We start from the raw sequence: 11,554 nt of genomic DNA, 5'->3' as shown, positions 1-11,554 counted from the left end.
TCTCTGTTCGGTTGATCTGGTGATACCTGTGTTCACTAATGGTAACTGCAATTGCATTTGTATGTACATTCCCCAGTTTAATTAGAACAAATATGACCATTTGTGCCAGCAAACCTTTATTTTGCAATAATCCTCAGAAATGGAACAAAAGTAGAGCAACAGGTGAATTTGTTTACCGTTACCATATAGAAGAAACATTTTACAGCTTCCTACTAAAATATTATTTGAATTATATAAATAGATGACATATAATTGTATTATTGCCTCTCACTGCCTTTTCAGATATGTTTTGTTTAGTGTAGATGGAGATATTTTTGTATTTTGTAGATTATAAAAAATATCCTTCTACGTGATGATAGCAGGGTCTCGGGTTATGAACGAAAAGAACATTCCCTCCCATTTTAAACCCTTCTTTGGTCTCCACCAATTCCGGAGAGAAAATTAAGTGTTGTATGACACTAGCCAGTTGGTATTATTGTTTACTCATTTGTATTGTTCAGTTAGCATTGAGCCTGCTCATTGAAAGTAGCAAAGCAGGAAAACCAGAACATGAGCTGAAAGAAACCAAAAAACGCTCCATAGAGATGTGGGGGATTCTTACAGGTTTTTACGCCGCTTTAAGAAAATTAAAAGTATTGCAAAACTGCCTTTTTCAATTTTCAAATAACAGCTGGATTACTCCTGAATCAGGGTAGTTTGAAGCTTTTGATGTATAAAGTCTCCAGTCAGCAAGTGTTTCCTTTCAATTACTGTAGATGAGCTGGTGACATCAGCCAATTGGAGTGCAGTATCGTGGCTGATCAGTCTGTGAGATATTCAAATGCATTCAATAAATAGAATGTGAACTTAACCACAGGGGGTAGACAAATTAATGTAAACACTTCACAAAAATACTTTGAAGTAAGCAAATCATCATCACAAAGAAAGGAGGGTTATAGAAGGTTTTAAGCGTTTCTTTTTCATGTCTTCATCGTTTCCCCTATCCATTGTATATATAGTGTACATCTGTCATACCCCTTTTGGTTAGTTTTCAACTTCCTCTTTATCTAAGCAGTTTCCCTGTGTTTTGTATATGTTGTCATTTCCCAGACTGCTGCCCAATGACATATGAAATACTTGCCGTTTTGTTGACCAGTGCACCTGCAGTTTGGGAACAGATGATTTAATCAAAACTCTGTGAGTCGTCACATAAACTCACACACGGACGCACATATCAAAGCTCTGTTGGCCAGACTTTGATTATAGCACATGTGTTTACCTTATTGTCCAACCAGTGTATATGTATTTGCGGAACATCACCAAGAACATTATTCTTGTGCCGAGCCACATTCAAAAACAAAATTGTGAAATCTGATAAGTTGTGGACCTTTTAAGCGTCATGCTGGAGTTAAACAGAAGAACAAATAGTGTGATGAAAGGCAGTGAAATGTAGATGTACTGCACGCTATAGTACATGTGAACAATGAGGTCAACAATAATACAATGTCTGTGTGGTTGCCATGCTGTTCTCCAGATTTAAATGCAACAAGGAGAACAAATACAATAGGCTCTTAGTTGCCTTTCTCAGACTGTTCTTCGAAGTCGATACATTTCTACGAATTTTTTTTGTGGAAATAGACACTTATAATATCTCTTTTATAAATAATGTATATTCCTAAAGGTTAGAGCATTAGTCAACAACTGAAATTGTACATGGACAGAATTAAACCAAATTTAAAATCAATTGATCTTTAATAAATGATTTACACATAAATGGCAAAAAAGCAGTTTCAGTCTCTCAAACATGGAGATGTCTCCGTGTTTTGTTCTGACAAAACAAGATGTTGAAAGATACCACCTTATTACATTTTTATAGACGATCAATTGACTCATGGGAGCCTGCCTGCAGGCGCCAATCTCAGGACACCTCCAATCTGAGGACACCGCCACTATCAGGACAGGAATTGCACGCTAAGAATTACAAAATAAAATCGCTACTCTCAGTACAGCGCCACTTTCCGAACAGGAAATGCACGCAAATACAATCTTTTATATAATTAAGGTACAGCGCCACTTTCCGAACCATTCATTAATGATTGTGTAAATAAGACGGAAGGCAAAAACCGTTTTGAATGTGTGTTTCCTGTATGGCGAATACAGTCGCTGCTTTATTTATGTCCGTATGAAGTTGTTGTGATTGTGGACGGAGCTACAGGTTAGCTTAGCCTGATCGATTAGTGCCCTGTACGACGAAGGAAGTTCAACAGACCCTGGATATCTGTGAGTTATCAGGCTTAACTAACCCTAATAAACGAGATCTTGCTAAATTGTCTTACGACGCTAGTTATATCTCACACAGGCTCCGCCCTCTACTGGACTCTATGGGTACTACCTCTCAACCATACTATGCGAGCATTCACTTACTGAGATATGTATGACCGTAGCCAGCCCCCGGGACGGGCCTACCCGAATGCGTGCACAAGCCACCCTATCACGATCACAGGTACAGATCAGAACCCAATAGCACAACTCAGATACAACCAGTGTATAGCAATGTTCAGTTAATTCAGGTCAGGGACAGGCAGGGTCAAAACCAGTAAATCCGTCAGACAAGCAACCAAAACCAGACAGGGAGCAGGCAGGAAACTCGAGATCCGTAAACAGGCAGGCAGGGATAAAAAAACGGGGCATGACAAAAATCTAGGCTAGAGCACAACACTCACTGGAGAGCTTGGCGGAAACGACAAGACAATCTGGCAAAGGACAAGTGATAGTGAGGTGGTATAAATACTGTGGAGTGATGAGGGAATGAGTAACAGGTGAGGGGAAGGGCTGGGGAGACCAGGTGAGGGAAATGAGCTGATTACAAGGGCCTGGAGGAAGGTGGGATCTGAAATGACAGGAGAGTTTAGATGAGCCACCAAACAAACAATAATAGAAGTGTCTAACTTGTTACAGAACCCCCCCCCTCTATGAACGGCTCCTGACGTCCCACGAGGTTGATCGGGATGAGCCTGGTGAAAGTCAGTAATGAGAGATGGGTCAAAGATACTGCGAGCGGGCACCCATGAACGCTCTTCAGGACCATAACCCTCCCAGTGTACCAGGTACTGCAACCCTCTACCACGTCGCGGGACTTGATGAGGCGACGGACAGTGTAAACAGTCTCCCCCGTCGATAGTCCGGGGTGGTGGTGGGGGTCTAGAGGGGGGCTGAAGAGGGCTCACATTAACTGGTTTGATCTTGGACACATGGAAGGTAGGATGAATCCTCATAGAAGGGGGCAGACGTAGGCGGACAGCTGCCGGATTGATGACCCTAGCTATGGGAAATGGGCCTACAAAACGGGGGAGACAACTTATTTGACTCACTCTAAGAGGGAGATCCCGTGTGGAGAGCCAGACACGTTGCCCTGGGGAGTACTGTGGAGCTGGCTTGCGACGGCGATTGGCGGTCCGTTGATAACGGTCGGAAGAGCGCAGGAGCGCGGAGCGGGCCTTTAACCACATGCGTCGACATTGGCTTACAAACGCCTGTGCAGATGGGACGCTGTCCTCACGTTCCTGTGCCGGGAAAAGGGGTGGCTGGTATCCGCGGGAGCATTGGAATGGAGAAAGACCAGTAGCAGAACTAGGAAGGGTGTTGTGGGCATACTCAACCATAGAAGCTGCCTCGACCAGGAGGAGGGAGTGGAGGAGGCTAGACAGCGTAAGGCAGTCTCCATCTCCTGGTTCATTCGCTCTGCTTGACCATTGGACTGGGGATGAAATCCGGACGAGAGACTGACACTGGCTCCCAGCAGCCTGCAAAACTCGGACCAAAACGAGAAGTAAATTGTGGTCGCCGATCAGACACAACGTCACTGGGGAGACCATGCAGCCTGAACACATGTTGTAGCATGATTTCAGCCGTTTTCCTTGGCAGTAGGTAATTTTGGTTAATGGATATAGCAAGGCAGACTTGGAAAACCAGTCTATGACTGTGAGTATGACTGTGTTACCGTCTGAGGGTGGTAGTCCAGTGACAAAATACAAGGAGATGTGGGACCAGGGACGATGAGGGATAGGCAAGGGATGAAGAAGACCGGAGGGAGGCTTGGCGTGAGGTTTTATTTTGGGAGCAGACTAGGCAAGCAGCAATGAATTCCTTGGTATCCTTCTCCATGGAAGACCACCAAAATCGCTGTCGAATCAAGGCTAGGGACCGTCTCACTCCTGAGTGACAAGCCAGGCGAGAGTTATGACCCCACTGGAGAACCTGGGTACGGAGAGTGGCAGGAACAAACAGGACGGTTAACAGGACAGGCACTTGGGGCTGGGTATTCAGCATGAGAGCGCTTGACCTTATCCTCTACCTCCCAGGTCACCAGACCAAATCATCAAAGCGTGTGAAAAACAGAGCCCACCTGGCTTGACGAGAGTTCAGCGCTTAGCTGAACGGATGTACTCCAAATTGTTGTGGTCAGTCCAGACCACAAAAGGCTGCTCTGCTCCCTCCAACCAGTGTCTCCATTCTTCCAGGGCAAGTTTTACTGCCAACAGTTCTCAATTTCCAATGTCATAATTTCTTTCTGCTGGGGACAGCTTCCGAGAGAAGAAGGCACACGGGTGCATCTTTTGATCCTCGGCCGACCGTTGAGAAAGAACTGCCCCAACTCCAGTGTCCGACGCATCTACCTCTACAGTAAACTGCCGAGTAGAATCTGGAAAAATCAAAATAGGAGCAGAGGTGAAGCGTGACTTTAACTCACCAAAAGCCCCTTCGGCCACCGAGGACCACCGGAAGGGAATATTCTGAGAGGTGAGAGCTGTGAGAGGGGCTGCCACCAAACTGTAGTTTCGAATAAACCTCCGGTAGAAGTTGGCAAAACCCAGAAAGCGTTGGAGCTCCTTGCGTGTTGAAGGGCGTGGCCAGTCAGTCACCGCCTTGGTCTTTTCAGGATCCATCTTGATGTTTCCGGTGGAGACCACAAATCCCAGGAAAGGGACTTCTGTGGTGTGGAACACACAATTCTCGGCCTTGACAAAGAGGTGGTTCTCCAAGAGCCTCTGAAGGACTAGGCGAACATGGACCACATGCTCCTGTTTTGACTTGGAAAAAATCTAAATGTCATCCAGGTATACAACAACACAGATATTGAGAAGATCCCGCAGAACATCATTCACCAACCCCTGGAAGACTGCAGGTGCATTGGTGAGTCCAAAAGGCATGACTAAATACTCATAATGTCCACTAGGAGTGTTAAATCCCGTCTTCCACTCGTCCCCCTCCCTGATTCTCACCAAATGGTACGCGTTACGTAGGTCCAGCTTGGTAAAAATAGTAGCGCCTTGTAACAGTTCAAATGCAGAGGAAACAAGTGGAAGGGGGTACCTGTTCTTGACAGTGATTTTATTGAGTCCTCTGTAGTCAATACATGGGCGTAGAGTCTTATCCTTCTTACCCACGAAGAAAAAACCTGCACCAGCAAGAGATGATGAATGCCGAATAAGCCCTGCATCCAAAGAGTCATTGATATACTTCTCCATTGACTTAGTTTCAGGAGCCGATAAAGAAAAAAGTCGACCTCTAGGAGGAGAAGTACCAGGTAACAGGTCAATAGGACAGTCATTAGCACGATGAGGGCGGGAGTGAGGTGGCCCGAACCTTGTTAAAGGCCTCTTTAAGGTCCCAGTAATCCTTGGGAACACCGGAAAGGTCTTGACACTCAGAGATAATCGGCTGACTGGAATCAATTGAGGAACTAGATTCTTAAGCAGACAGCATGACAATGAGCACTCCACTCTCTAATAGTCCCTGAAGCCCAATCGATATGAGGATTATGCCTCCTTAACCAAGGGAAACCCCAAAATGACCGGCTGATGTGGTGCATGGATAAGGTGAAAAGAGAGTGTTTCGCTGTGATTACCTGACATGCTCATTTGAACTGGAGTTGAACGGTGTTGTCACTCTGCAGAGAAGACGACCATCTAGAGCTGTAGCATTGATGGGCTTCTCCAAAACCTCCCGACCAAGGTCCCATCTGAAAGGCCAGTGTTATGTCCAAAAGACTGGCATCAGCACCAGAGTCAATAAGAACTGCCACAGTGTGCATTTTCCCCAAGCAGCTCAGCTGAGCATGGGTTAGGTGTCGAGAGGGCATTTCTAAATTCATAATTTGGCTCACCAGCGCCCTCTGGATGACTGGTGAGCCCTGCCTTTTACAGGACAAGAGAAGGCAAGATGACCCTCCTGACGGCAGTAAAGACAGCAGTTGTCCCGCTGTCGTTCTGCCTCGGAGAGCCGGGTCCGCCCCAGCTGCATTGGTTCAGAAAATCCTCCTCTCACCTGTTCAGTAGCATGTGCTGACGGGAGAGGCGGAGCCTGAGGGGCGACGGAAGGAAAACCCTCTCTCTCCTCCGCTCCCACAGACGGCAGTCAATGCGGATGGAGAGAGCCACCAGCTCATCTAAATCAGCAGGAAGGTCCCGAGCTGCCAGTTCGTCATTAAGGCGATCCGACAGACCGTTGTAGAAGGCATCGAGAATTGAAGAAGCATTCCAGCTACTCTCGGCGGCTATGGTACGAAACTCGATGGAGTAATCGGACACAGATCTCCCTCCTTGCGCCAGGTTAAACAGTCCCCGAGCGACCTCTCTTCCGGGTGTAGCGTGATCAAAGACTTTACGCAGTTCATCGGAGAATAAGCTTACAGACGAGCAGGCAGAGGATTGTCTCTCCCATTTGGCGGTACCCCTAGTCTTTAGCTTTGCCCGTGAGAAGAGAGACAATATACGCCACCCGGGATCTTTCTGTTGGGAAGGCGGAAGGCTGAAGCTCGAAGGCGAGGGGAACATTGGGACCAGGAATGGTCTGCACGAACCTGGGGCTCCAGAGTAGCGTTCCGGAGGAGGCAGGCTTGCATCCGAGGCCGGAGGACTCTGGATTCGAACAGCGGAAGCTGAAGTTAGTTCCGGACTTTGGACCGTAGCAGGAAGGTTCTGAAGATGATCACGGAGATTCACAAAGGTCCGTTCGTGACGAGCGGCCATCTACTGCATTGCTTCAGCCATGAAGGTAAGCTGCTGCTCGTGGCGTTTGTAACATGATATCGTGCGTAGGCGGTTCTGTCGCTGAGTCGGCTGGATTCATGTTGGCCAGATTGTACTGTCACGATCACAGGTACAGATCAGAACCCAATAGCACAACTCAGATACAACCAGTGTATAGCAATGTTCAGTTAATTCAGGTCAGGGACAGGCAGGGTCAAAACCAGTAAATCCGTCAGACAAGCAACCAAAACCAGACAGGGAGCAGGCAGGAACTCGAGATCCGTAAACAGGCAGGCAGGGATAAAAAAACGGGCATGACAAAAATCTAGGCTAGAGCACAACACTCACTGGAGAGCTTGGCGGAAACGACAAGACAATCTGGCAAAGGACAAGTGATAGTGAGGTGGTATAAATACTGTGGAGTGATGAGGGAATGAGTAACAGGTGAGGGGAAGGGCTGGGGAGACCAGGTGAGGGAAATGAGCTGATTACAAGGGCTTGGAGGAAGGTGGGATCTGAAATGACAGGAGAGTTTAGATGAGCCACCAAACAAACAATAATAGAAGTGTCTAACTTGTGACACACCCTATATAAGGCGGCCACGCCTCCCGTTCCCGTCATCCTTTTCTCTTCAGCAAGTGAGCAACAACTGAAGCAGAGAAAGTAAAAACGTTTGAAAGAAGAAGAAAGAGTTATCATACCTCCATGGAGCCGCCATGGAGGTATGATAACTCAGCTGACAGCTGCGGTGAAACTCGAGCGATTATTCGCATCGCGTCCGGTATGAACGCACCATTATTACATAATTATATAATTACAAAATAAAATCGCCACTCTCAGTACAGCACCACTTTCCGAACAGGAAATGCACGCAAATACAATATTTTATATTATTATTATTATATACATATATATAAATAAATAAAGACATCTTGTATTTTAGTTTCACCCGCTATTGATTCATTTTGTCAACATTGGACCTAGACACCGTCCACATAGCTATAGTGAAATAATATAATCTAAAACATTAAGCCTCTTTGATTTAATCATCGGAGCTGAAACCTCTCTGCCATCTCATATAACACACACTTCCTTATGTATCTTTATATAATAATAACGTAAAAATAAAGACGACTATACTACGGTCCTTCGGGGGGCAGAAAAAAAAAACGTGTTCGTCACTTCCTGTACAGCCTCTCAAACATGGAGATCTTCTGGTTTTCACTGTTATATATCATATACAATTGCATTGTATATGGATGTGTTTTGGACCGACAGAACAAGATGTTTAATCACGGACGTTGAGAAACGTTCTACAATTTTCGGATTTATAGACAGATTCATAGACGATTGGCTAGAAATCTACAAAACAATTTGCAAATACATCCGATAGTGAAAATACCCTTTAGTTGCATCTTTGCTCAAGTACAACCAAAGGAATCCACAGTGAGTTGAGTGGTTAGGTTTGTGGCAACAGAGCAATAGGCTGCGAGTCTGTAATGTCTAACCGAGCAATAACAACAGAAAGAGGGAGTTGTAATCTTAAGTGTCTTCTATATTAGCGCAGATGAATCTAAAGTTAATACGAACAGGGCGAGGGTTATAGCACCTTCCTGAAACGGCGCCGCAGCGCACCACGGCACAGCGGAGCCCGGAGGCAATCGGCAGAAACATAAGAGAAATGGAAAAGGCTGAGCAATTCACCCAAAGGGATTATATTTTAAATAGATACCAGCCCATATATGATTCCCTCTTTCTTCCTCTCGTCTGTAAGTGGGTGTAATTTGGAGTGCGTAATGAAGGAAAAAAGGAGCTATAGGTTAATCTCATTGACCTCCACACTCTGGGGACGACGGGTTATATCTAGGAGATATACACCCATATCCCCTGCCAGCTAGCTCAGCCTGCCCTCAGAGAGGTAATGAAAGTTGTGAAAGTGACTCGGTGCATGGGAGGGGGTGGGGTGCATACTCGAGAGAAAGGAAAAAATAAAAGGGTGGGCAACCTGGGGAAAGTGGCTCTGCTTTGTTAGCCTTATTAGAGTGAAACAGAGACAATGGTTTAAGTGTTATTGCATGATGAACATCCACCCTTAGCCTGAATTTACATAATGATCCAGGATAAGATATGTGACTGTTGGCAACAGCGTGAATCTGCTCCATACACCACAAATATGATTGTCGCTTTACAGTAAATGTATTTCTACATCGGATGCCTCAGTAAGCATTTTATGCAACCCCCTTTGGAGGGCATCAAAGTAGCGGAGAACTAGACTTTGAATCTTAAAATATAAAATAAAAAACCTTTATTCATGCTTGTAGGGAAATGAAGGTGTCACAATAGGACTGTAAGAGTTTACAAGGATAATAAGAAACATTAATGTAAATAAAAGTATTAACAAAAGGAAAAATAATGAGCAGAACACGCTCATTACATACCTTTTTTATTGCAGTTGTTTCCCAGTTAAAATTCGAAAAAACATATCTAGGTATCATTTGTTTGGCGGTTTTGACTGAGTTGTGTTCCTTTTAAAACCAGTGAAAAGAACACAGAGAAAGACAAAAATATAATTGTGACGAATGAACCAAAACTGTTATTTTTGTGTTTGTGTCATCATATAGGAGACTGCTAAATGTCAGTGCTTCATTATCACCAGAATCATCATTAGCCTTTATTATAGTGCCTACATTATTAAGAATAAGGCGTACAGTGTCCAGTCTTGAGTTATCTCAGGTCAACATTTGTATTCTTCAGATCTCATGGTTTATAATCAAACTAATACCATTCCCAGCCTTTGTGTTTACGGGGTCATTCCTATGTTACCAGGACTCTATGTTCCCAGATTGATATGGCACATAATGGGAAACATGACAAAGGGTCCTATGTTGCCCACTTCTACATTTGTTCTCTCCCAGGGTCCTGTATGTTCCCATGGCCCTACGTTCCGCTGCTCTTCATAAAACCTTTTCAAAAGTTTACTTAACATTTTGTTCTCATTGTGCCATACACATGCATACTGATATGTTGTGTTAGCAGTTCTTTTTTTTAATTATTATTCACAGAAAACAATTATTTATGTTCTCAAATTCTGTTTAAACCACTAGCAAACTGGTTGTATATTAATTAATGTAATAACTAATTCATTATTATGGGTAGTTTTTTGGATTAAAACCCAATTTTACAATACTTACCACAAACCTGATATAACACCATTCATCTCAAATTGACCAGAAACTGAAGTTGGGAGTGTAAACGTGACAGCCAAGTAGAAGAAGAAGTAGTCAAGGTAAAAAGCAAAGATGTGCAATCTAAGGACTGCATGTAATACAATTCACATGTGCCAAAGCGAACAAATAGGACATCCTGACACATTGAAGCAAAGACAATGCGTGGGCTTACATTGACAATAATAGAAGCAGATCTTTTGTCGTACATGTTTGACTGTGTTGCCTTTTAAACATATTGTTATCGGTCCCAAAAGAGGAACGATGCACATTTTTGTTGGATACATTGACATTTTGGGAATGATTTAGTCAAAGAGGACATTTTGTAACATCCACATCATGCCAAAGTCAGACCAAAATGTGCCCTCAAAATGGAAACATTACCTGATTCTTAATCTTATACCTTTGGTTGAGTGCTCCAGTGTGATAACATCACACGTTTAAAGACTCAGTTCTCACGTTTCTACACCCTGCAGAGTCCTTTTTAAAGAATATGACATTAACTGGGGAAGATTTGGTGTATATTACAAATGTCCTTAAGACAATAAATTTGACTCCTTGTCCTCTATAGAGGCGCCCTCCCTTTTGCGAGATACCCATCTGATGACGATTATTCATGTGTATGCCAAGCACGGCTTATAATTGCATGCATTAATGTTTTCCTAACATGCAATCTGTATGGTCTGTTTACGACAAGTGGACATGTATAAATGTGTGCATGTGTAGGGGTGTGTGTGTGTGGGGGGGGGTCTGGCTGCTTTGGCCTGTCCCCTCAGTTCAGCAGATAACCAGCTCTGCTCCTCCACTCTGTCTGACTTTGTAACTATATCTGTCCTTAGCCTCCCACGGAAATAAATAAAAGCTCTCCTTCTCCTCGCGCTACATAAAGGGGGAGGCATGCCTCACATAATCGTTTGAGACCGGGACAAACTTGGCCCATTGATATGTGTATTTATTACGCCAATGGCAATATAAGGCAGGGCAGAGTGAGATATCAGCTTTCCCAGAGAGCTGTGAGAGAGAGAGCATTTAAGATAAGGATATTTAATATCCAGTGCACATCGGCAGGGGCCTAAGCCTCTAATAGCACTTGGGGGTTTCTGAGCAGGTAATGCCTTCATCTTTGTCTAAACACACTTTTATGGACTTTAACTGTAATGATATAAAGAGAGAGGGGGTCACAGATAAATGTAGCGTAATGGCTCAAAGCCGAAGATTAGCCATGTATTCTGTCTGGGGGATAATGCTTCAAGGCAGTTCTTCCAAAAGGTGTTATCTCCTACCGAAGAAAGACGAGAGAGAGGAAGACAACACACACAC

This window comes from Gymnodraco acuticeps, unplaced genomic scaffold (assembly GCF_902827175.1).
Source record: "Gymnodraco acuticeps unplaced genomic scaffold, fGymAcu1.1, whole genome shotgun sequence".
Classification (NCBI taxonomy): domain Eukaryota; kingdom Metazoa; phylum Chordata; class Actinopteri; order Perciformes; family Bathydraconidae; genus Gymnodraco; species Gymnodraco acuticeps.
The sequence above is the reverse complement of the archived record's forward strand: the minus strand, read 5'-3'. Positions refer to the sequence as shown.